This window comes from Bos indicus, chromosome 4, assembly GCF_029378745.1.
Source record: "Bos indicus isolate NIAB-ARS_2022 breed Sahiwal x Tharparkar chromosome 4, NIAB-ARS_B.indTharparkar_mat_pri_1.0, whole genome shotgun sequence".
NCBI classification, from domain to species: Eukaryota; Metazoa; Chordata; class Mammalia; order Artiodactyla; family Bovidae; genus Bos; species Bos indicus.
The window spans coordinates 52,856,398-52,882,415 of NC_091763.1; the positions used below are offsets into that span (position 1 = coordinate 52,856,398).

At 38.4% G+C, this 26,018-nt stretch overlaps 1 long non-coding RNA gene across 1 annotated transcript in view; it reads left to right on the plus strand.

The window, feature by feature from the left end:
• Window positions 1-1,127: 1,127 nt before the first annotated feature.
• The window catches only part of LOC139182711 (uncharacterized), a 36,605-nt gene continuing 11,714 nt past the window's right edge, over window positions 1,128-26,018 (plus strand). Inside the window, exon 1 of the long non-coding RNA XR_011566240.1 lies at window positions 1,128-16,364. This is a non-coding gene — a long non-coding RNA (uncharacterized lncRNA). The remainder of the gene's footprint in view (window positions 16,365-26,018) is intronic.

Sequence of the window (26,018 nt, forward strand, 5' to 3'; positions counted from 1 at the left end):
CACTTTTTGATTGGGTTGTTTGTTTCTCTGGCATTGAGTTGTATGAGCTGCTTGTATATTTTGGAAATTAATCCTTTGTCAGTTGTTTCATTTGCTATTATTATCTCCCATTCTGAGGGTTGTCTTTTCACCTTGCTTATAGTTTCCTTTGCTGTGCAAAAACCTTTAAGTTTAATCATGCCCCACTTGTTTACTTTTGTTTTTATTTCCATTACTCTAGGAGGTGGGTCATAGAGGATCTTGCTTTGATTTATGTCATCAAGTGTTCTGCCTATGTTTTCCTCTAAGAGTTTTATAGTTTCTGATCTTACATTTAGGTCTTTAATCCATTTTGAGTTTATCTTTGTGTATGGTGTTAGGAAGTGTTCTAGTTTCATTCTTTTACATGTAGCTGTCCAGTTTTCCCAAAACGATTTATTGAAGAGGCTGTCTTTGCCCATTGTATATTCTTGCCTCCTCTGTCAAAAATAAGGTACCCATAAGTGCATGGATTTATTTCTGGGATTTCTATCTTGTTTCATTGGTCTATATTTCTGTTTTTTTGTGTCAGTACCACTGTCTTGATGACTGTAGCTTTGTAGTATAATCTGAAGTCAGGAAGGTTGATTCCTCCAGCTCCATTCTTCTTTCTCAGGAATGCTTTTGTTATTTGGTGTTTTTGTGTTTCTATATGAATTGTGAAATTTTTGTTCTAGTTCTGTGAAAAATCCCATTGATAATTTTATAGGGATCATGTTGAATCTGTAGACTGAATTTGGTAGATTAGTCATTTTCATAATATTGATTCTTCCTACCCAGGAATATGGAATATCTCTCCATCTGTTTATGTCATCTTTGACTTCTTTCATTAGTGTCTTATAATTTTCTGTGTACAGTTTTTTGTCTCCTTCAGTTCAGTTCAGTTCAGTTGATCAGTCGTGTCTGACTCTTTGCGACCCCATGAAGCGCAGCACGCCAGGCCTCCCTGTCCATCACCAACTCCCGGAGTTCACCCAGACTCACGTCCATCAACTCAGTGATGCCATCCAGCCATTTCATCCTCTGTCGTCCCCTTCTCCTCCTGCCCCCAATCCCTCCCAGCATCAGAGTCTTTTCCAATGAGTCAACTCTTCGCATGAGGTGGCCAAAGTACTGGAGTTTCAGCTTTAGCATCATTCCTTCCAAAGAAATCCCAGGGCTGATCTCCTTCAGAATGGACTGCTTGGATCTCCTTGCAGTCCAAGGGACCCTCAAGAGTCTTCTCCAACACCACAGTTCAAAAGCATTGATCTTTGGCACTCAGCTTTCTTTATAGTCCAACTCTCACATCCATACATGACCACTGGAAAAACCATAGCCTTCACTAGATGGACCTTTGTTGGCAAAGTAATGTCTCTGCTTTTGAATATGCTATCTATGTTGGTCATAACTTTCCTTCCAAGGAGTAAGCGTCTTTTAATTTCATGGCTGCAATCACCATCTGCAGTGATTTTGGAGCCCCAAAAAATAAAGTCTGACACTGTTTCCACTGTTTCCCCATCTATTTGCCATGAAGTGATGGGACCAGATACCATGATCTCCGTTTTCTGAATGTTGAGCTGTAAGTCAACTTTTTCACTCTCCTCTTTCACTTTCATCAAGAGGCTTTTCAGTTCCTCTTCACTTTCTGCCATAAGGGTAGTGTCATCTGCATATCTGAGGTTATTGATATTTCTCCTGGCAATCTTGATTCCAGCTTGTGCTTCTTCCGGCCCAGCGTTTCTCATGATGTACTCTGCGTATAAGTTAAATAAGCAGGGTGACAATATACAGCCTTGATGTACTCCTTTTCCTATTTGGAACCAGTCTGTTGTTCTATGTCCAGTTCTAACTGTTGCTTCCTGACCTGCATATAGGTTTCTCAAGAGGCAGGTCAGGTTTGTCTTCTTAGGTAAGTTTATTCCTAGATATTTAATTCTTTTTGTTGCAATGGTGAATGGGATTGATTCCTTAATTTCTCTTTCTGATTTTTCATTGTTAGTATATAGAAATGCAAGTGATTTCTGTGTATTGATTTTTATCCTGCGACTTTGCTAAATTCACTGATTAGCTCTAGTAATTTTCTTATACTATCTTTAGGGTCTTCTACGTATAGTATGAAGTCATCTGCAAACAGTGAGAGCTTTACTACTTTTCTGATCTGGATCCCTTTTATTTCTTTTGCTTTTCTGATTGCTGTAGCTAGGACTTCCAGAACTATGTTGAATAATAGTGGTGAAAGTGGACACCCTTGTCTTGTTCCTGACCTTAGGGGAAATGCTTTCAGTTTTTCACCATTGAGGATAATGTTTGCTGTAGGTTTATCATATATGGCCTTTGTTATGTTGAGGTAGCTTCCTTCTATGCCCATTTTTTGAAGAGTTTTAATCATAAATGGGTGCTGAATTTTGTCAAAGGCTTTTTCTGCGTCTATTGACATGATCATATGGTTTTTATCTTTCAATTTTGTTAATATGATGTATCACACTGATTGATTTGTGCATAATTAAGAATCCTTGCATTCCTAGAATAAACCCAACTTGATCATGGTGTATGAGCTTTTTGATGCGTTGCTGAATTCTGTTTGCTAAAATTTTGTTGAGGATTTTTGCATCTATGTTCATCAGTGATATTGGCCTGTAGTTTTCTTTTTTTGTGTTGTCTTTGTCTGGTTTTGGTATCAGGGTGACGGTGGCCTTGTTGAATGAGTTTGGAAGTGTTCCTTCCTCTGCAATTTTTTGAAAGAGTTTTAGAAGGATAGGCATTAGGTCTTCTCTAAAAGTTTGATAGAATTCTCCTGTGAAGCCATCTGGTCCTGGGCTTTTGTTTTGGGGGAGATTTCTGATCGCAGTTTCAATTTCAGTGCTTGTAATTGGGTTGTTCATAATTTCTATGTCTTCCTGGTTCAATCTTGGAAGATTAAACTTTTCTAAGAATCTGTCCATTTCTTCCAGGTTACCCATTTTATTGCCATATAGTTGTTCATAATAGTCTCATAATCCTTTGTATTTCGCATTGTCTGTTGTAACCTCTCCTTTTTCATTTCTAATTTTGTTGATTTGATTCATCTCTTGTTTTCTCTTGATGGGTCTGCTAAAGTCTTGTCAATTTTGTTTATCTTTTCAAAGAACCAGCTTTTAGTTTTATTAATCTTTACTATTATTTCTTTCATTTCTTTTTCATTTATTTCTGCTCAGATATTTATGATATCTTTCCTTCTACTAATTTTGGGGGGATTTTTGTTCTTCTTTTTCCAGTTGTTTTAGGTGTAAAGTTAGGTTATCTATTCGATGTTTTTCTTGTTTCTTGAGGTAGGATTTTATTGCTATAAACTTCCCTCTTAGAACCACTTTTGCTGCATTCCATAGGTTTTGAATTGTTGTGTTTTCATTGTCATTTGTTTTTAGAAAGTTTTTGATTTCTCTTTTGATTTCTTCAGTAACCTGGTGGTTATTTGGAAACGTGTTGTTTAATCTCCATGTGTTTGTGTTTCTTACAGTTTTTTTCTTGTAATTGATATCTAGTCTCATAGCGTTGTGGTCAGAGAAGATGCTTGATATTTCAATTTTCTTAAATTTACTGAGGTTTGATTTGTGACCCAACATGTGGTCTATCCTGGAGAATGTTCCATGTGCACTTGAAAAGAAGGTGTATTCTTCTGAATTTTGATGGAATGTCCTGAAGATATCAATGAGATCCATCTCATCAAAAGTATCATTTAAGACCTGTGTTTCCTTATTAATTTTCTGTTTTGATGATCTGTCCTTTGGTGTTAGTGGAATGTTAAAGTCTCTAACTATTATTGTGTTACTATCAACTTCTCCTTTTATGTCTGTTAGTGTTTGTCTTATGTATTGAGGTGCCCCTACGTTGGGTGCATAGATATTTACAATTGTTATGTCTTCCTCTTGGATTGATTCCTTGATCATTATGTAGTGTCCTTCCTCATCTCTTGTAATCTTCTTTATTTTAAGGTCTGTTTTGTCTGATATGAGGATTGCTACTCCAGCTTTCTTTTGCTTCCAGTTTGCTTGGAGTATATTTTTCCATCCTCTCACTTTCAGTCTATACCTGTATTGAGGTCTGAAATGGGTTTCTTGTAGACAGCATATATATGGGTCTTGTTTTTGTATCCATTCAGCCAGTCTGTGTCTTTTCGTTGGAGCATTTAATCCATTTACATTTAAAGTAATTATTGATATATATGTTCCTACTACCATTTTCTCAATTGTTTGGGGTTGATTTTGTAGATCTTTTTCTACTCTTGTATTTCTTGACTATATAAGTCCCTTTAACATTTGTTGTAAAGCTGGTTTGGTGGTACTGAATTCTCTTAACTTTTGCTTGTCTGAAAAGCTTTTTATTTCTCCATCAATTTTGAATGAGATCATTGCTAGGTACTGTAATCTTGGTTGTAGATTTTTCCCTTTCAATACTTTAAATATATCCACCCTCCCTTCTGGTCTGCAGTTTCTGCTGAAAGATCTGCTGTTAAGTGTATGGGGTTTCCCTTGTATGTTACTTGTTTCTTCTCCCTTGCTGCTTGTAATATTCTTCCTTTGTATTTAGTCTTTGTTAGTTTGATTAGTACGTGTCTTGGTGTGTTTCTCCTTGGGTTTATCCTGTATGGGACTCTTTGTGTCTCTTGGACTTGATTGATTTTTTCCTTTTCCATGCTGGGGAAAATTTCAACTATAATCTTTTCAAAAATTTTCTCATACCCTTTCTTTTTCTCTTCTTCTTCTTGGAGCCCTATAATTCGAATGTTGGTGCGTTTGATATTGTCCCTTAGGTCTGAGACACTCCTCAGTTCTTTTCATTCTTTTTACTTTATTCTGCTCTACAGAAGTTATTTCCACCATTTTATCTTCCAGTTTACTGACTCGTTCTTCTGCTTCAGATATTCTGCTATTGATTCCTTCTAGAGTATTTTTAGTTTCCGTAATTGTGTTGTTTGTCTCTGTATGTTTATTCTTCGATTCTTCTAGGTCTTTGTTAATTGATTCTTGCATTTTCTCCTTTTTGGTTTCAAGATTTTTGATCATCTTTACTATCATTATTCTGAATTCTTTTTCAGGTAGTTTGCCTATTTCCTCTTCATTTATTTGGATTTCCATGTTTCTAGTTTGTTTCTTCATTTGTGTAGTATATCTCTATCTTTTCATTATTTTTTTTTAACTTATTGTGTTTGAGGTGTCCTTTTCCCAAGCTTCAAGTTTGAATTCTTTCTTTCTTTTGGTTTCTGCCCTCCTAAGTTTGGTCCAATGGCTTGTGTAAGCTTCATATATGGTGAGATTTGTGCTGAGTTTTTGTTTCTTTGTTTGTTTTTCCTTTGGTGGGAAAGGCTGAGTGAGGTGGTAATCCTGTCTGCTGATGATTGGGCTTTTATTTCTGTTTTGTTTGTTGTTTAGATGAGGAGTCCTACACAGGGTGCTACTGGTGGTTGGGTGATGCCTGGTCTTGTATTCAAGTGGTTTCCTTTGTGTGAGTTCTCACTATTTGATACTCCCTAGGGTTAGTTCTCTGGTAGTCTAGGGTCTTGGAGTCAGTGCTCCCACTCTAAAGGCTCAGGGTTTGATCTCTGGTCAGGAACAAAGATTCCACAGGTGGTTTGTTATGGCATTAAGGGAGATTAAAACAAATATCCAAAAATGAGAAATCAAAGATGAACCCCAGACAAATGGCAGTTATAAAATCTGGCAAATAATAATTAAAATAATGGAATATACACATATACATATACACCGATGAACAAAGTGAAAACAGTCTAACAAAAAATAAAGTATAGTAGATGGACCTGGTGAACAAAGTAAATCTAAAATTATATTTATCAGTTAAGAACAAAACTAAGTAAAGCACAAACTGGAAAACAAAACTAGAGCAAGGTGCCAATTGGGGAATATAGCAATGAAAATAAAAGTAGCAATATGTTGAGAGGGAAGGAAAGAAAGAATAGATATGCAAAGTTAAATAGAGGTAGATAAAGAAGATTTATATATATTAAAGATCAACTGCAAGGGGAAAAGAACAGTAGGAAAAAAAACAAAGGAATAAATGTAGAAAAAATAATAATAGGTTTAAAAAATTAAAACTAAAAAAAGAGAGAGAAAAAGAAAAGGAAAACTCCACAGAACTGCAAAAGGCCAACATAGAGATAGAGGTTTATAACAGCAATAAAATGTGACTGAGGAAAAAAAATTGAAAAGCTTAATTAGATTTCATAGTGCCAATAAAATTGACAACTACAACAGAGGAAGGAAAAAAGGAAAAAACAAAAGAAAAGAAAATCCAAAAGAATCTACAGAGCAAGTGAAAACATAAGAATCATAAATGTTTTCTTGAGTCACGGCTGTTAGAGTCCTTTCCCTTGCTGGGAGTCACAGTCCACCTCACCTCCCTCGGATGCCCTCCAACACTGTGCTGATCTCTGGACCTGCTGTGGGGGCAGCTCAGATTCTAATCTGGTCCTACTCCTCTGTGTTCTTGCCTCCAATGTCCACAGCTATCAGGATTAGTGTGTTTTCTTTTGTGGGAGCTCTCAGTGACCTTTTTATATTCCATAGACACAGAATCTGCCTAGTTGATTGTGTGGATTTAATCTGCAGCTTGTACAGCTGGTGGGAAGGTTTTGGGTCTTCTTCCTCAGCCACACTGCCCCTGAGTTTCAATTATGGTTTTATTTCCACCTCTGAATGTGGATTGTCCACCGGGGTTTACTCCTGAGGCTGCCCTGGAGGCCTTGGTCTGCCCCTGTGAGGGCCAGGTGTGGAGGTGGTGCAGCTGTTTGGGTCGCAGGGGTTCTGGCAGCACCAGGCACTCAGGGGAGTTGGTGGCTAGGGCAGCAGGAAATATAGTGCTCTAGAAGGGTATGGCAGCCAGTATTGGCCAATATGCTCCAGTATTCTTGCCTGGAGAACCCCCCTCTCTTACAGAGAAGCCTGGCAGGCCACAGTCTACAGGGTTGCAAAGAGTTAGACACTACTGAAGCCTGTGTGCATAGATGCGAAACACTTTTTTGCCTGTGGCAGCTCTGCCCCAGTTAGAGTTGAGCGTGAAGGTGGCGCAGCTGCTTAGTTTGCAGAGACCCTGCTGGCACCAAGTGTGCAGGGACACGGACTGCCTCCACCACAGGAATTATGGCCCTATCAGAGTCTTTTCCCAAGCCTCTTGTAGCTAGCGATCAGAAGGGCTCTGGCCAATTTATCTCTGCTGCTCTGCTCGTTCAGACACTTAGAGGGCTCCCTTGCCTGAGGTCCTTCTCTATTGTTCGGCGTGTCACGCACATAGAGCCGCCCCTGCTGGGGTACTACTCTGTAGATCCTCAAGTCAGGCACTTAAAGGAGCACCCTGGGTGGGGTCCTGCCCTGTAGTTCAGTGCCTGGGGTGTTTGATGGGCCAGACTCTATTGTTCAGGTGCTGGTGCTGGCGTGTGGGGTGAGAGAGGCTATGGTGATGGCTTTACCTCCTACGTGTGACTCAGCAGTATCACCTTGCTTCCATGGCTGCCTGGCTTTCTTCTACAGGCATTTCCCATTAGTCTCCTCCCTCACCTCCCCTCGATCTCTCTCTCTGCAGTCAACAGCAGCACTCACCCTGGAATCGCTCCACACTCCCCAAACTCCAGCTCCCAGCTGCTGTGGCTTCCTGGGGACCCTGTCGGGGGTATGTATGGCTGCTGCAAGGACTGATTCTGTCTTATTTAGGCTATCACAAATTAGCTGTTTCACTCTCAGCCTTAAATGTTTCTCCTCTGACTCAGACAATTGCCCTGATGTTGGGATTGGACCCCTGCTTCTGTTCCCCCACCCACCAAGGGCGGGTCCAGTCCTACTAACATTCCTGTTTTCCCCCCTAATTCCTTCATCCTACCGAGTTTTTCATGGTTCTATATATTCTTTTCCTCTGGTCAGGTACTTCTGTCCGCTCTCAGCTGGTGTTCTGCAGGCACTTCTGTGTCTGAAGGTGTATTCCTGATGTATCTGTGGAGAGATGTACTCCACATCCACCTACTCCTCCGCCATCTTCAGGTTGAGGTTTTAATGACTTTTTACTTTTCAATTTGTATTCTCCACACTAGATCCTATTGTTTTCAGTAACTCTTTTGAGTAACCCTAGTCACTTTAAGTGGGTGCTTCCCTGTTGGTTCAGTGGTAAAGAATATGCCTGCTAAGCAGGAGACGTGGGTTTGATCCCTTGGTTAGAAAGGATCCCTTGGAGAAGGAAATGGCAACCCACTCCTGTATTCTTGCCTAGGAAATCCAGGGACAGAGAACTGGGCATGCTACAGTCCATGGAGTTGCAAAGAGTTGAACATGACTTGATGACTGAGCACGTGCACAGTCACTTTAGGCATTTTTCCAGACAGGTTACATTTATCGAGTAGAGAAGAAAATGAGAAGGGTCTTAGAGAATCTCCTTCTCCTTCTGCCTCTGTAACTCAGCTTACCCCTTGCAAAGTCTAGATTACATAGGTCGTGTAGTCTCAGAAAGTGGGGACTTGTAATACTAGGAGCTGGAGTTTATCTCACTCACCCTTGTCCTGCTCTTTGCAATTTCCCAGCCCCTGCAAACTTGCTTAATCATGCCTGTCCAGGCCAGGCATCCCCTCTCCATCTTGAGTGCTGTTCCCGTGCACATGAAACCCCTTAGTTTAAACTAGCCTATTAACAGCTAGTGTTACCCACTACTGTTTGTAAAAACTCTGTAATCCCTTTGTTCGAGGCTCAGAGCTTGGGGTGTTAACTCCTCTAGGCTGCTGATGTAATAAATCTGAGTTCTATAACTCTCCAAGTGTGGTGCTTGGTTTCTCCAGTACTGGTTTCTGCAACAGCCCCTGCTTTACAATTTAAGGGTTGTATGATCTTGAGGATTCACTTAATCTCTCTGTGCAAAACATAAATTGGCAACTATTCTAATAACCACCATATTAAGTTGCTGGGTTTCCCTGGTGTCTCAGATGGTAAAGAATCTGCCTGCAATGCAGGAGACATAAGTTCAGTCTCTGGGTGGGGAAGTTCCCCTGGAGAAGGAATGGCTATCCGTGGACAGAGGAGCCTGGCGGGCCACAATCCATGGGGTCACAGAGTCAAACACAACTGAGTGACTGAGCATAATATTAAGCTGTTAGTGAGGACTAAAAGAGAGAAACTGCAAAAGAAATTTAGCACAACCCCACTCATATGTTTAGTTTAGTTCAGTCACTCAGTCCTGTCCAACTCTTTGTGACCCCATGGACTGCAGCGCGCCAGGCTTCCCTGTCCATCAACAATTCCCGGAGTTTACTCAAACTCATGTCCATCGAGTCAGTGATGCCATCCAACTATCTCATCCTCTGTCGTCCCCCTCTCCTCCTGCCTTCAATCTTTCCCAGCATCATGGTCTTTTCAAATGAGTCAGTTCTTCACATCACGTGGGCAAAGTATTGGAGTTTCAGCTTCAGCATCAGTCCTTCCAATGAATATTCAGGATTGATTTCCATTAGGATGGACTGGTTGGATCTCCTTGCAGTCCAAGGGACTCTCAAGAGTCTTCTCCAATACCACAGTTCAAAAGCATCAATTCTTCAGTGCTCAGCTTTCTTAATAGTCCAACTCTCACATCCATACACGACTACTGGAAAAACCGTAGCTTTGACTAGAAGGACCTTTGTCAGCAGACTAATATCTCTGCTTCTTAATATGCTGTCTAGGTTGGTTATAGCTTTGCTTCCAAGGAGCGAGCGTCTTCTAATTTCATGGCTACAGTCACCATCTGCAATGATTTTGGAGCCCCCCAAAATAAAGTCTCTCACTGCTTCCATTATTTCCCCATCTATTTGCCATGAAGTGATGGGACAAGATACCATGATCTTAGTTTTCTGAATGTTGAGCTGTAAGTCAACTTTTTCACTCTCCCCTTTAACTTTCATCAAGAGGTTCTTTAGTTCTTCACTTTCTGCCATAACTGTGTGTCATCTGTATATCTGAGGTTATTGATATTTCTCCCGGCAATCTTGATTCCAGCTTGTGCTTCTTCCAGCCCAGCGTTTCCTATGATGTACTCTGCATATAAGTTAAATAAGCATGATGACAATATATAGCCTTGAGGTACTCCTTTCCCAATTTGGAACCAGTCTGTTGTTCCATGTCTGGTTCTAACTGTTGCTTCTTGACCTGCATCCCGATTTCTCAGGAGGCAGGTCAGGTGGTCTGGTATTCCCAATATCTTTAAGAATTTTCCATAGTTTGTTGTGATCCACACAGTCAAAGGCTTTGGTATAGTCAATAAAGCAGAAATAGATGTTTTTCTGGAACTCATGTGCTTTTTAATGGTCCAGTAGATGCTGGCAATTTGATCTCTAGTTCCTCTGCCTTTTCTAAATCCAGCTTGAACATATGGAATTTCATAGTTCATATACTGTTGAAGCCTGCCTTGGAGAATTTTGAGCATTACTTTGCTAGCATGTGAGATAAGTGCAATTGTGTGATTGAGCATTCTTTGGCATTGCCTTTCTTTGAGATTAGAATGAAAACTGACCTTTTCCAGTTCTGTGGTCTCTGCTGAGTTTTCCAAATTTGCTGGCATTTTGAGTGCAGCACTTGCACACCATCATCTTTTAGGATTGAAATAGCTCAACTGGACTTCCATCGCCTCCACTAGCTTTGTTGGTAGTGATGCTTTCTAAGGCCCACTTGACTTCGCATTCCAGGTTGTCTGGCTCTAGGTGAGTGATTACACCATCATGATTATCTAGTTCATGAAGATCTTTTTTGTATAGTTCTTCTGTGTCTTGCCACCTCTTCTAAATATCTTCTGCTTCTGTTAGGTCCATACCATTTCTGTCCTTCATGGAGCCCATCTTTGCATGAAATGTTCCCTCGTTATCTCTAATTTTCTTGAAGAGATCTCTAGTTTTTCCCATTCTATTGTTTTCCTCTTTTGCATTGATCACTGAGGAAGGCTTTCTTATCTCTCCCTGCTATTCTTTGGAACTCTGCATTTAAATGGGTATATCTTTCCTTTTCTACTTTGCCTTAATCTTCTCTTTTCTTCTCAGCTATTTGTAAGGCCTCCTCAGACAGCCATTTTGCCCTTTTGCATTTCTTCTTCTTGGGGATGGTCTTGGTCCCTGCCTCCTGTACAGCTGTCATAAAACTCAGTCCATAGTTCTTCAGGCGCTCTATCTATCAGATGTAATCCCTTGAATCTATTTGTCACTTCCACTGTATAATCATATGGGATTTGATTTAGGTCATACTTGAATGGTCTAGTGGTTTTCCCAACTTTCTTCAATTTAAGTCTGAATTTGGCAATAAGGAATTCATGATCTGAGCCACAGTAAGCTCTCGGTCTTGTTGTTGCTGACTGTATAGAGCTTCTCCATCTTTGGCTGCAAAGAATATAATCAATCTAATTTTGGCATTGACCATCTGGTGATGTCCATGTGTAGAGACTTCTCTTGTATTGATTGAAGAGGGTGTTTACTATGACCAGTGCATTCACTTGGCAATACTCTGTTAGCCTTATGATCTGCTTCACTTTGTACTCCAAGGTCAAATTTGCCTGTTACTCCAGGTATCTTTTGACTTCCTACTTTTGCGTTCCAGTCCCCTATAATGAAAAGGAGATCTTTTCTGGGTGTTAGTTCTAGAAGGTCTTGTAGGTCTTCATAGAACTGGTCAACTTCAGCTTCTTCAGCATTAGTGGTCAGGGCATAGACTTAGATTACTGTGATATTGAATGATTTGCCTTGGGAACAAACAGAGATCCTTCTATCATTTTTGAGATTGCATCCAAGTACTGCATTTCGGACCCTCTTGTTGACTATGATGGCTACTGCATTTTTTTTCTAAGGGATTCTTGCCCGCAGTAGTACATATAATGGTCATCTGAGTTAAATTCACCCATTCCAGTCTGTTTTAGTTCATTGATTCCTAAAATGTTGATGTTCACTCTTGCCATCTCCTGTTTGACCACTTCCAATTTTCCTTGATTCATGGACCTAACATTCCAGGTTCCTATGCATTATTGCTCTTTGCAGCATCAAATCTTGCTTCTATCACCAGTCCCATCCACAACTGGGTGTTGTTTTTGCTTTGGCTCCATCTCTTCATTCTTTCTGGAGTTATTTCTCCACTGATGTCAATAGCATATTGGGCACTTACTGACCTCTGGAATTCATCTTTCAGTGTCCTATCTTTTTGTCTTTTATACTGTTATGGGGTTCTCAAGGCAAGAATACTGAAGTGGTTTGCCATTTCCTTCTCCAGGGGACTACATTTTGTCAGAACTCTCTATCTTGACCCTTCCATCTTGGGTGGCCCTACATGGCATGACTCATAGTTTCATTGAGTTAGATAAGGCTGTGGTCCATGTGATCAGTTTGATTCGTTTTCTGTGATTGTGGTTTTCATTATGTTGGCCCTCTGATGGATAAGGATTAGAAGCTATGGAAGCTTCCTGATGGGATCCACACAGTCAAAGGCTTTGGCATAGTCAATAAAGCAGAAATAGAAGTTTTTCTGGAACTCTCTTGCTTTTTCCATGATGAAGTGGATATTGGCAATTTGATCTCTTGTTCCTCTACCTTTTCTAAAACCAGCTTGAACATCTGAAAGTTCACGGTTCACGTATTGCTGAAGCCTGGCTTGGAGAATTTTGAGCATTACTTTACTAGTGTGTGAGATGAGTGCAATTGTGTGGTAGTTTGAGCATTCTTTGGCATTGCCTTTCTTTGGGATTGGAATGAAAACTGACTTTTTCCAGTCCTGTGGCCACTGCTGAGTTTTCTAAATTTGCTGGCATATTGCGTGCAGCACTTTCACAGCATCATCTTTCAGGATTTGAAATAGCTCAACTGGAATTCCATCACCTCCACTAGCTTTATTCATGGTGATGCTTTCTAAGGCCCACTTGACTTCACATTCCAAGATGTCTGGCTCTAGGTCAGTGATCATACCATCGTGATTATCTTGGTCTTGAAGCTCTTTTTTGTACAGTTCTGTGTATTCTTGCCACCTCTTCTTAATATCTTCTGCTTCTGTTAGGTCCATACCATTTTGTCTTTTATCGAGCCCATCTTTTTATGAAACGTTCCCTTGGTATTTCTCATTTTCTTGAAGAGATCCCTAGTCTTTCCCATTCTGTTGTTTTCCTCTGTTTCTTTGCATTGATCGCTCAGGAAGGCTTTCTTATCTCTCCTTGATATTCTTTGGAACTCTGCATTCAGATGCTTATATCTTTCCTTTTCTCCTTTGCTTTTTGCTTCTCTTCTTTTCACAGCTATTTGTAAGGCCTCCCCAGACAGCCATTTTGCTTTTTTGCATTTCTTTTCCATGGGGATGATCTTGATCCCTGTCTCCTGTACAATGTCACGAACATCAGTCCATAGTTCATCAGGCACTCTATCTATCAGATCTAGGCCCTTAAATCTATTTCTCACTTCCACTGTATAATCATAAGGCATTTGATTTAGGTCATACCTGAATGGTCCTGTGGTTTTCCCTAGAAAAACTATGTTTAGAAAAACTAAACTATGTTTAGTTAGCATTCTGTAAATAACTATGGCAACTCTTATCAACTATGTTGCACAGAGTGGGACACGACTGAAGCGACTTAGCAGCAACAGCAATAAATTTTTATTTATATAATATTTTTGTAAACTATTTGGCAGCATGCTATTATCATAATTTTCTATTAATATATTCTAGCATTTCTGTCTATCTAGCCATACATACTCTTGCTTGGAAAATCCCATGGACGGAGGAGCCTGTTAGGCTGCAGTCCATGGGGTCGCTAAGAGTCGGACACGACTGAGCAACTTCACTTTCACTTTTCACTTTCATGCATTGGAGAAGGAAATGGCAGCCCACTCCAGTGTCTTGCCTGGAGAATCCCAGGGACGGGGGAGCCTGGTGGGCTTCCGTCTATGGGGTTACACAGTTGGACATGACTGAAATGACTTAGCATAGCATAGCCATACATCAAGCAACTTGATTATTACAGAAATAATTTGAAGTGTATAGAATTTTATAATTTTTAAAGTACTTCACTATACAATAGTATTAGACTTTCTTGGTGGCCCAGATGGTGAAGAATCTTCATGCAATGCGGGAGAACTGGGTTCAATCTCTGGCTTGGGAAGATCTCCTGGAAAAGGAAATGGCAACCCACTCTGGTATTCTTGCCTGCACAATTCTGTGGACAGAGGAGCCTGGCAGGCTACAGTTCATGGGGTCGCAAAGAGTTGGACACAACTGAGCAACTCATATACATATACATAATAGTTCATTTATATGTCATAAATATTCAAAATCTCAGCATTTATGTGATGAATGACAGGTGTTAGATCATATAACCCAGATCACAGCTTGTCACGCTAAGCTATTTGCACTTATCACCACGAAAGTGGTATTTGTGTTTTGTTGGACATTATTACAGATGCAGGGACATTATAGCAAATAAAATCAAGATGCTGCCTTCATTTTACTTAGTTTTAAGTAGGAATTATAGGCAATTAACAAATTTTAAAAAATAGTAAAATGTAGTAAAAAATACATAATACTTTGATGTACTATTAGTCCTGTGATGAAAATAAAGGACGATAATGTTATGGACAGTGATGAGAATCAAGATATATGCTTTGGACACATGATCAGGGAGAATACTATAGAATAGGTGACATTTGAACAGAGATCACAAAGCTATGAGTGTACAAGTTGCACAAAGGACAAGGCCAGGAACAGAGAGAGCAAATGTTAAAAAGGCTGACTGTGGAAACAATTTAGCCTGTCTGAGGTATTGAAAGGCCAATGTGCTCTATTGTGGAGAAAGTGGAAGACTGTATTAGACTTGGGTATAGAGACAGGCATTGCTTCTGGGTTAGAATTATGGCCACATGTGTCTGATAATATTAAGATATTTGTTCCCAATTTTACCATGACTAGATTACTTAGGATATAAGCAAGTTATTACAGCTTCTCCTTCACAATACTAACTGAAGTAGTGTGATTGGTGCACTGATAACTAGGATATTTCTGGAGCCAGTCATTTGTTGTATTGAATGTCTTTTTCTGATACATACTTTGCACAGAGAGATGACTCATGAGTATAAGAAGGCAAAGCATACTCTAAAACATGTGAATGTTGGCAAAAGCTTTCAGGGCCTTCTTCAACAGTGTGGAAATGACATAGACCATGATTCATTCCAGCCCTTCTCCTTTGGGAAGAAGCTGAGTCACTTTGGTAGAACTGATTCCACCCCAAGTCTCAAGTGTATATTTTTGCAATAGGGACTGGTTCAGGTAACTCAGGCTTATAAATGACTCATGGCTTTTCCTTGGCAACATAATTGGTAGTAAAGTGTAGTAAAGCTCAGGAACCTCAATACCTTCATTTAATGGTGTTGCAAAGTGATTTGCTTGCTATCTGTCCGTGTTTGTGAACAGGGCAGCATGGAGCACTGGTTACTGCTGGAAGCCATATTGTCATCTGGAGGACAGTCAGCCCAAGGACAAAGTTGATGTATGTGGGGAGGAAGAAGCTGTGAGAAATCCAGAGAAACATGGCTGGCACACTAACTGACTCCCACCTAAATCCTACTTTATCACACGTCTTTTTAACTTCTGTTGTTTAAAAGAGTTCTCCTTTAATACTTCACCTAGCTTGGTTGGGAATTTCTGTTACAAACAAAAGATGCTAATAGATACACAAAACAGACTTGGCCATGTGTGTGAGACATGGTCACTGGCAGAGCAGCAGGCATGATTCCCATGTGTTTATGTTTAAGATGGGAGCAGAGGATTGAGAAATTCTCCATCTGAGCTCTTTGCAGGCATCATAAAGTCATTCTCATACTAAAACCCCCATTTCCTTATCTTCAGGACACGTATCCAATGTGATAAGTCCCTGTAAGCCTGAGATATGTGAAAGAGGAAATTTAGATGTCAGACAGACAGCTGTTTTTCCTTTTCAAACCCAGGGAAACCTGGTCACAATTCTTTTTTGCATCCCCTTTACTGTTCCTAGATTATTTCTCTTATTGATGAAAATAATTTAAAATGATTTAAAAAGCTGTTCTCTTGATAGTCACAGAATGCACATAATTCTGAATGCAAAAAGGACAGGATCACGTGAAATGTAGCTTCACACAGTCACTCATTTATCAAACATCTTTTGATTCCCTGTGAGATGTTTTACATTCTATCAGTGGTTAACAGATAATTCTTAAGGAACTCATTGGTGGAGAAGAGGAACCAATATAACCACAGTTAAACACAGGATCTCATAGGAGGACCAACTAACCCAGACTTATGAGAGTCAAGACAGCATTCCTGAAGGAAATGGCTTCTTTCCTGAGTATACGGTGAATGCCACTAATTGAAATCACGGTAAGCAGATTTCTTAAATATTTTACCAAATTATTTATTTTGTTGTTTTTAAAGTAAACTAATACTTATCATTTTTAAAAGAAATAATTAAAAAATAAATAGCCCAAATATATAAAATAATACGAACAATGTAATACATAAATAAAAAGATAAATATAAAATTATATATAATAGTACAAATTTCTAAAAAATGCGCCACTATGATTTGTTAGTAAAAATAAATACAACAAAATTTAGTTATGAACATACATATTCTTGTAGAAAGATTTCTACTGATCTTTTCCTATTAATATGCATATATATTTGTGTATATGTGTGACTGTGACTCTGTATAACATGTGTAAGATTTCTTTTTGCAAAAATAACATCACATTGAATTTTAGTTTTTTTGCTTATTGTGTTAGGGATATCTCTTTTGTCATGGAATAATCTACATTGTTATAATGGCTTCCTAAGTATATCTCCTGGTACACATATAGAACTTTTTCTCCAGGACACAAATATGGATAATAGCTAGAATATGGGATAATATTCTTCAAAGTAAGAGTATCATTTTGTATCCCTAGTTGAAGCATTTGATCATTCTCTGTGGCCACACTTCGCCAATGCTGTATTTTGTCTTCTGTTTTACCTTTTTCAATTGAATGGGATAAATGTTGCTATTTTGACTTATTTTACATGTCACTGACTACTACTGGGACTAAATTTTTAAAATACCTTTGGCCATTTAAGTTTCTTTAGCAAGTATTCTCTTTCTATTCTTTGCCTCTTAGATGTTTTATTGTTTGTTGTCATGAAACTATTTTTAATTGACTATAAGGATTCTAAATATGGGGGGAAATACTTTGTTGGTTGTACCTTTGTAGGTATGTTTTGCTAGTCTGTGGGTTTTTTTTTTTTTTTTCAACTTTGTTGATATCATCCATATTTGTGCCTTTTAAAACACAAATTTTAATTTCTGATATAGTGGAAGTTTTCAATTACTCTTTCTGAGACATATTTGTTATATCTTATCTAGGAAATTTTTTGCTCTTTTGTTTATTAAAGATAGTTCATCTGACCTTTTGATAGTTTAAATATTTTACTTTATACATTTATATCAAAATCTTCTGGATCTTATTTTTGTATATAAAGTAAGGTAGTAATCAAATTTTCTTTTGTTCCAACTTATTTCAATATTATTTATTAAATAATCTAAAATGATTATATTATACTATGCCATGGTATATACTTGGACAATTTTCTGTGTTCTTGTCCTTTAGTTTTTTGTCAAGTATAATTTTGTCAGCCCACACTGATTTTCTGCTATGGTTTTATATTGTCTTAATATATAAGACAAACCACTTCAGTATTCTTGCCTTGAGAACCCCATGAAAGGTACAGAATATGTGGATCACAAAAAACTGTGGAAAATTCTGAAAGAGATGGGAATACCAGACCACCTGATCTGCCTCTTGAGAAATTTGTATGCAGGTCAGGAAGCAACAGTTAGAACTGGACATGGAACAACAGACTGGTTCCAAATAGGAAAAGGAGTTCGTCAAGGCTGTATATTGTCACCCTGTTTATTTAACTTCTATGCAGAGTACATCATGAGAAACGCTGGACTGGAAGAAACACAAGCTGGAATCAAGATTGCCGGGAGAAATATCAATCACCTCAGATATGCAGATGACACCACCCTTATGGCAGAAAGTGAAGAAGAACTAAAAAGCCTCCTGATGAAAGTGAAAGTGGAGAGTGAAAAAGTTGGCTTAAAGCTCAACATTCAGAAAACAAAGATCATGGCATCCGGTCCCACCACTTCATGGGAAATAGATGGGGAAACAGTGGAAACAGTGTCAGACTTTATTTTTCTGGGCTCCAAAATCACTGCAGATGGTGACTGCAGCCATGAAATTAAAAGATGCTTACTCCTTGGAAGGAAAATTATGACATATTCAAAAGCATATTCAAAAGCAGAGACATTACTTTGCCAACAAAGGTCTGTCTAGTCAAGGCTATGGTTTTTCCTGTGGTCATGTATGGATGTGAGAGTTGGACTGTGAAGAAGGCTGAGCGCTAAAGAATTGATGCTTTTGAATTGTGGTGTTGGAGGAGACTCTTGACAGTCCCTTGGACTGCAAGGAGATCCAAGCAGTCCATTCTGAAGGAGATCAGCCCTGGGATTTCTTTGGAAGGAATGATGCTGAAGCTGAAACTCCAGGACTTTGGCCACCTCATGCGAAGAGCTGACTCATTGGAAAAGACTCTGATGCTGGGAAGGATTGGGGGCAAGAGGAGAAGGGGACGACAGAGGATGAGATGGCTGGATGGCATCACTGACTCAATGGACGTGAGTCTGAGTGAACTCCGGGAGTTGGTGATGGACAGGGAGGCCTGGTGTGCTGCGATTTATGGGGTCGCAAAGAGTCGGACGTGACTGAGTGACTGATCTGATCTGATGAAACTTGCTAAAAGTTTTTAGTAAATTGTTTTTCATTGGTATAGGGAGGTTCAATCTGTTCATATATGTGGCAGCTGTAGGAAGTATTTGTCTCTCTCTCTCTCTCTCTTTTTTTTTTACTTTAGTTTTATTTAGTTTTTTCTTCTTTTTTTTGAATTTTATACATATGGATTTCCAATTTTCCAAGTACCATTTGTTGAAAAGACTATTCTTCTTCCATTGAATTGTCCTTGTACCTTTGCTGAAAATCAATTTTTCATGTATTTGTAGGTATATTTCTGGACTATCCTGTTCTATCGACCTCTTCAACTAATGTATGCCAATACTACACTGTCTGGATTACTGTACCTTTATAACTTGTCTTGAAAGCACATAGTGTAGGTTTAGGAACTTTTTTTCATCTTTCAAGATCCTTTACTTTTCCAATGAATTTTAGAACCAGCTTGTCTGGTTTGCACATTGACAGCTGAAATTTTGACTGGGTTTGTTGTGACTATAAACCAGTTTTGGAAGAAATAGATTCATAACAAAATGGAGTCTTTAGACCAACCACTGAATTTTGTAGAGTTCATCAGATTTTCCACATGTTATCTGTTAATAAAGACAGTTTTACTTATCTTTTCTCAATTTGAATTCCTTTTATTTCTTTTTCTTGCCTGACTATTTCATTGGCTAAACCCATAGCAGAAGTTGAACAACAGTGATGAGAGCAGAAATCCTTGTATGTTTCTGACCTTTTGGGTAGAAAATATACAAAATATGTGAAGAATTTTTTTTCAATCCTTTTCTGAAGGCAGAGACTGATATAAAAAAATTAAAGTTCAGACTCAGAATCCTCAGAAAATATACCAAGCTTTTGTTTGAAAAAGTCTATGCCCAGGAGTTGAGATTATACTCTAAGGGTTGGATTTGCCCTTGAAATATAGCAAAACTGGAATCATATTTATTTTTAGTCAGTTTTAGTCACTAGGTCATGTCCAACTCTTAGCGACCCCATGGACTGCTACATAACAGGCTTCCCTGTCCATCACCAACTCCCGGAGCTTGCTCACACTCGTGTCTATTGAGCTGGTGGCTCCATCCAACCATCTCATCCTCTGTCATCCCCTTCTCCTCCTGCCTTCAATCTTTCCCAGCATTAGGGTGTTTTCTAATGAGTCAGTTCTTTGAATCAGGTGGCCAAAGTATTGGAGTTTCAGCTTCAGCATCAATCCTTCCAATGAATATTCAGGACTGACTTCCTTTAGGGTTGACTGGCTTGATCTTACAGTCCAAGGGACTCTCCAACACCACAGTTCAAAAGCATCAATTCTTAGGCACTCAGCTTTCTTTATGGTCCAGCTGTTACATCCATACATGACTACTGGAAAAACCATAGCTTTGACTAGACAGAACATTGTTGGCAAAGTAATGTCTCTGCTTTTTAAGATGCTGTCTATGTTTGTCATACTTTTCTTCCAAGGAGCAAGCATCTTTAATTTCATGGTTTCAATCACCATCTGCACTGAGTTTGCAGCCCGAGAAGATACAGTCTCTTGCTGTTTCCATTGTTTCCTCATCTATTTGCCATGAAGTGATGGGACCAGTTGCCATGATCTTAGTTTTTTGAATGCTAAGTTTTAAGCCAAGTTTTTCACTCTCCTCTTTCACTTTCATCAAGAGGCTCTTTAGTTCCTCTTCGCTTTCTGCCATATGGGTGGTGTCATCTGCTTATCTGAGGTTATTGATATTTCTCCCAGAAATCTTGATTCTGGTTTGTGCTTCATCAAGTCTGGCATTTCACATGATGTACTCTGCATATAAGTTAAATAAGCAGGGTGACAATATACAGCCTTGACGTACTCCTTTCCCAATTTTGAACCAGTCCATTTTTCCATGTTTGATTCTAACTGTTGCTTCTTGACCTGCATACAGATTTCTCAGGAGGCAGGTAAGGTGGTCTGGTTCATTTTAACAAAGCCTAAAACAAAATTTTGATAGCTGCAGTTTACCTCCAATGATTTAACCTTTTGCTGAAAGAAAAGTTTATACTCTACAGAGGAAAATAACATAATCCAGAGTTTTTCCACTACAACTTTTACAATAGTTGTAATATCATTCACTATCACTAGACCCGTGAAAAAGTAGAGAAAAATTACTGATAAAAAAGAAATTATTTTAAGTCAAAAGGTACAAATCCAGGTATAATCCTGATATTGGATTTGGCAGAAAATGACTTAAAAACAACAAATTTTCAAAATTTTTTATTTCTGAAAAAATCCTATTTTGGATTTAGAAGCTAATTGAAAGCTTGCTTTCTCTTTCTACTTCTGGTGAAACAATTCTGACATTATCATTAGTAAGTGAATGACCTCATAATAGTAGGAAATAGATCAGGTTCACAAAATTAAAAGAGAAACATGATAAATAGAATTAAAATGCATTATTCTTGCTGAAATTGCAAATTTAAAGATAAATAATATACAATGTTCTGTCTATCAAATTCAGAAAGGTGAAAATAAATATTAAGATGGCATTCTGTTACTACTTGGAGGCTTTAAATTGTATGTACTCAACAGCATGACATTATATGCCAGAAACCTTAAGGTTGCTAACATTTTTGATACAAATTTCACTTCCCAAAATATATAATAAGAAAACAATGTTGAGTGCAAGCAAATATTTATATATGTTTGTTTATTCTAGCCTTATTGACAATAGCACAATGTGAGGAGCACATACATTTCCTATAAAGTTGGATGACTAATTAATTGCTCATCTTTTTTAAGTATGCAGTCATTTAAAATATTCATTTATTTCAAATAAACAATATATATGTACATGATTGGTGACTCAGATGGTAAGTAATCCACCTGCAATGTGGGAGACCTGGGTTCCCTTCCTGGGTTGGGAAGATCCCTGGAGAAGGGACTGCAACCCATTCAAGTATTCTTACCTGGAGACTCCCCATGGACAGAGGAGCCTGGTGGGCTATAGTCCATGGGGGTCACAAAGATTCAGACATTACTGAGTGACTAAGCACAGCACATGTATGATACATATATACATATATGCATATAATTATATAATCATAAATCTTATATTTTCAATCATTTAAATAAAATTATATTCATGAAACAACTAGAAAAATGTATGTGTGTGTTTGTGCTCAGTTGTGTCTGACTGTAGCCCACCAGGCTCCTCTGTCCATGGGATTCTGCAGGCAATAACACTGGAAGTGAAGTAGCTCAGTCGTGTCTGACTCTTTGCAACCCGTGGACTGTAGCCTACCAGGCTCCTCCCTCCATAGGATTCTCTAGGTAAGAATACTGGAGTGGGTTGCCATTTCCTTCTCCAGGGGATCTTCCCAACCCAGGGATCGAACCCGGGTCTCCTGCATTGCAGGCAGACACTTTAACCTCTGAGCCACCAGGGAAGCCCCTGGAGGAGCCTACCAGGCTCTTCCATCCATGGGATTCTCCAGGCAATAATACTGGAATGGGTTGCTATTTCCTCCTCCAGAGGATCTTCCCAACCCCGGGACTGAACCAATGTCTCCTGCGTCTCTTGCATTGGCAGGCAGATTCTCTACCACTGAGCCATCTGGGAAGCCTTGGAAATGTGTATAGCAATATTAATATTGATCATTTTTAGCTGCACAAAACTATAATTCAAAATTTCTTATATACATGTTTCTGTATCTCCAACAATGCTGTGCTAGAGTGTCTTATCCTCTTTCACACAGAGTCTCTCACTTTCTTGCCCTTGTGCCCTAATATCCTCCAGAATGAGCATGCTTCTTAACTCTGCATGCTAATTAATCTTCATGAATCACTTAAAATTTCTTCTCCTTAAAGAATCTTTCCATAGACCTTCTGGCTGGAAATAATTTTTACTGTGTCTAAAATATCATAGCACATTGTCTCTACCTTCTTATGGCCTTATTACTTGCCATCTTGGACTATAACTATTTATATCTTAATGATTCAAAGAATAGTAGACTTTAAGTTCACTGAGAATAAGGATCTTTTAAAACTTTGTGTGTATTTTATAGCATCTATCTTACTCTATAGCATGTATGTTTAAAAATTCTGTTGAATTAATAAATTTATGAAACATAGATAACAATCAAAATCAATAATTCAATAATCCAGAATGTACTTTGTAAAAATATGTATATATTTCAGGATATCGTCTAATTAAGCTATATCTTTCTTAGACAACAATTTACTATCTTAATAACAGATATATGCATGATGATTTTCACTTATTAGTCATAGTTGTGAGTACTCTATATAAATACTAAATACACTAAGGACTAAATATATTAAATACTAAAAATATTAAATCTTTTATATTACTCTATGGAGAAATTTAGACATGGAGAAATTAAGTAGTTTGGTCAAATTCACACAGCTATCAAGAATTGGAACCTAAGCAGTCTTATTCATGAAATCTTGCTTTTAGATGTATTACAGTGTCATGAGGTTTTCCTGAGTTTTCTAAAATGTTGTATGCCTTTGAATATTAGTGGTTATGAGAAAATTTTCATGCGAGTATAATTAAGGATGGATTACATATATAAATATTTGAATTTTTTAATGTTTACATGATATATGTGTATATACATGAGGATGTGTGTATAAATATACATACATATTTTTTTCATGATGAATGATGTTCAGTGCCCAAACAATTCAAATTAAGTGCTAATACTGGTTTCCCACAGTATCAACTGCCCATTCTATTTGCCTTCATGTTTAATCTTTGTAGTAATTGACTCTAGAGTTATTCCCAGAAAGTCACTTAAATACTGTTGAAAAGTAATTGATGTCTTTGCAAATAAATGCAGATAGTTTATTAGGCAATGCAGATAGTTTATTAGGATAGTATTAATTACCATCCTTCTTATGCAGGAATAAGACTAGAATAAATTTGTTTCTGTGGAAGGGAAATATGGCAGCAACAAGCCTAAAATGATAAGACATGGCTCTGACAGGTATAACCGGGGGAATAATTTGGAGTGTCCTCTCTGAGTTTTGGGAAATTAGGGAGAAACGCTGGGCTGGAAGAAGCACAAGCTGGAATCAAGATTGCCAGGAGAAATATCAACAACCTCAGATATTCAGATGACACCACCCTTATGGCAGAAATTGAAGAGGAACTCAAAAGCCTCTTGATGAAAGTGAAAGTGGAGAGTGAAAAAGTTGGCTTAAAGCTCAACATTCAGAAAACAAAGATCATGGCATCCGGTCCCATCACTTCATGGGAAATAGATGGGGAAACAGTGGAAACAGTGTCAGACTTTATTTTGGGGGGCTTCAAAATCACTGCAGATGGTGATTGCAGCCATGAAATTAAAAGACGCTTACTCCTTGGAAGGAAAGTTATGACCAACCTAGATAGCATATTCAAAAGCAGAGACATTACTTTGCCAACAAGGGTCCATCTAGTCAAGGCTATGGTTTTTCTTGTGGTCATGTATGGATGTGAGAGTTGGACTGTGAAGAAAGCTGAGTGCCGAAGGATTGATGCTTTTGAACTGTGGTGTTGGAGAAGACTCTTGAGAGTCCCTTGGACTGCAAGGAGATCCAACCAGTCCATTCTGAAGGAGATCAGCCCTGGGATTTCTTTGGAAGGAATGATGCTGAAGCTGAAACTCCAGTACTTTGGCCACCTCATGAGAAGAGTTGACTCATTGGAAAAGACTCTGATGCTGGGAGGGATTGGGGGCAAGAGGAGAAGGGGACGACAGAGGATGAGATGGCTGGATGGCATCACTGACTCGATGGACATGAGTCTGAGTGAACTCCGGGAGTTGGTGATGGACAGGGAGGCCTGGCGTGCTGCGATTCACGGGGTCTCAAAGAGTCGGACACGACTGAGCGACTGAACTGAACTGAACTGAACTGAGGGAAAGCTTGGGGATGATGATCATTGCTGGTCAATGCCTGGGAGAGAAAACCAGTAGGTGCTTAAGTCTTAAACGATATTAGAATATTGCTGGGGAGTGACTTCATTTGGGATAATTAATTAGAAGAGCACTCCTAGAATATTCTGAAATTACTTGTGATATCTCACTATATATTATCTTAGTTTCTTGGGAAAAAATGAAAATAACAAATGCAATAGTTGTTTGGCTACAATCCAGGCTATCTGGTTTAGTAATATCCACATCCACTAGAAAAATTTACTCAAAACAGAGGAACACAGCTAAATGAGCTAGAAGACTAGATTTACTCTTCATCATCAAAGATATGTCCAGAATAGTTAACAAATTGCCAATGTCATTTTATCTTTCCAGAAAAAACAAAAACAAAAACAAAAACTTGGAAGTACATTACTTTAGAGCTTCATAATGCCTGTATGTCAACAAAAATAAGTCCATTCAGTGGAAAATGCCATCATAGTTATAATTTTCTTATAGAGAACACTAGCAGGTTGGTTGATATTTTACACTCTTCAGTTTGTTTTTATAACATCATATTGTCATGGTCATTGTGGTGGTGTGTCTACAGACCTTATCAAGTTTGCTGGTAGCACATATGGAAATAGTCTTTTGTGCTTCTAACAATTGGGTTATGTATAACCTGTCAGAATATATTCCAACTATTATGGTTTACTCCCAGAGCACACACATGCTTTCTCCAGAATGATGGATATTCTACAAGCCTGAATTTCTTATTTTTATCCAAAAACACATCTTTTCTTTTGAAGCCTGTAAATACCACGAAAAATGACATTCCCATATACGTGTTTTGTAATTCTTTATCCTCAATTACAAATAATAATACTTGCACATGGTACATAATTCTAATGATATAATCCAGTCTTAGTGTTTTACTGCCATTCATAAACTGCTTCAGCAGAACTCCTTGTGATTTACAGCATCAATAGGACCCTTTAAATTACATCCTATATTATATTGTAGGGCATGTATTGCCCTATGGTCTCACATGCAATGTCAGAGACAGAGCGAACAGGAAATGGAGAATTGTGATTTCACTGTAAATCAAAAGCTAAGTGTTGTTTATGAGCACTGGGGTTTTAGCTCATGAGGTCATTTTACTTTTGTTCCCTTATAGCAGTTAACCTGATGTGGGACGAACTTAATCCAATTAATAATTATTTACCCTTTGACGTTTGGGGCATCAATAAGTAAAGGTAAATACTAAACATATAATTTATTTCCCTAAAATGAGTCTGTTATTTAAAAAATTGGCTGGATA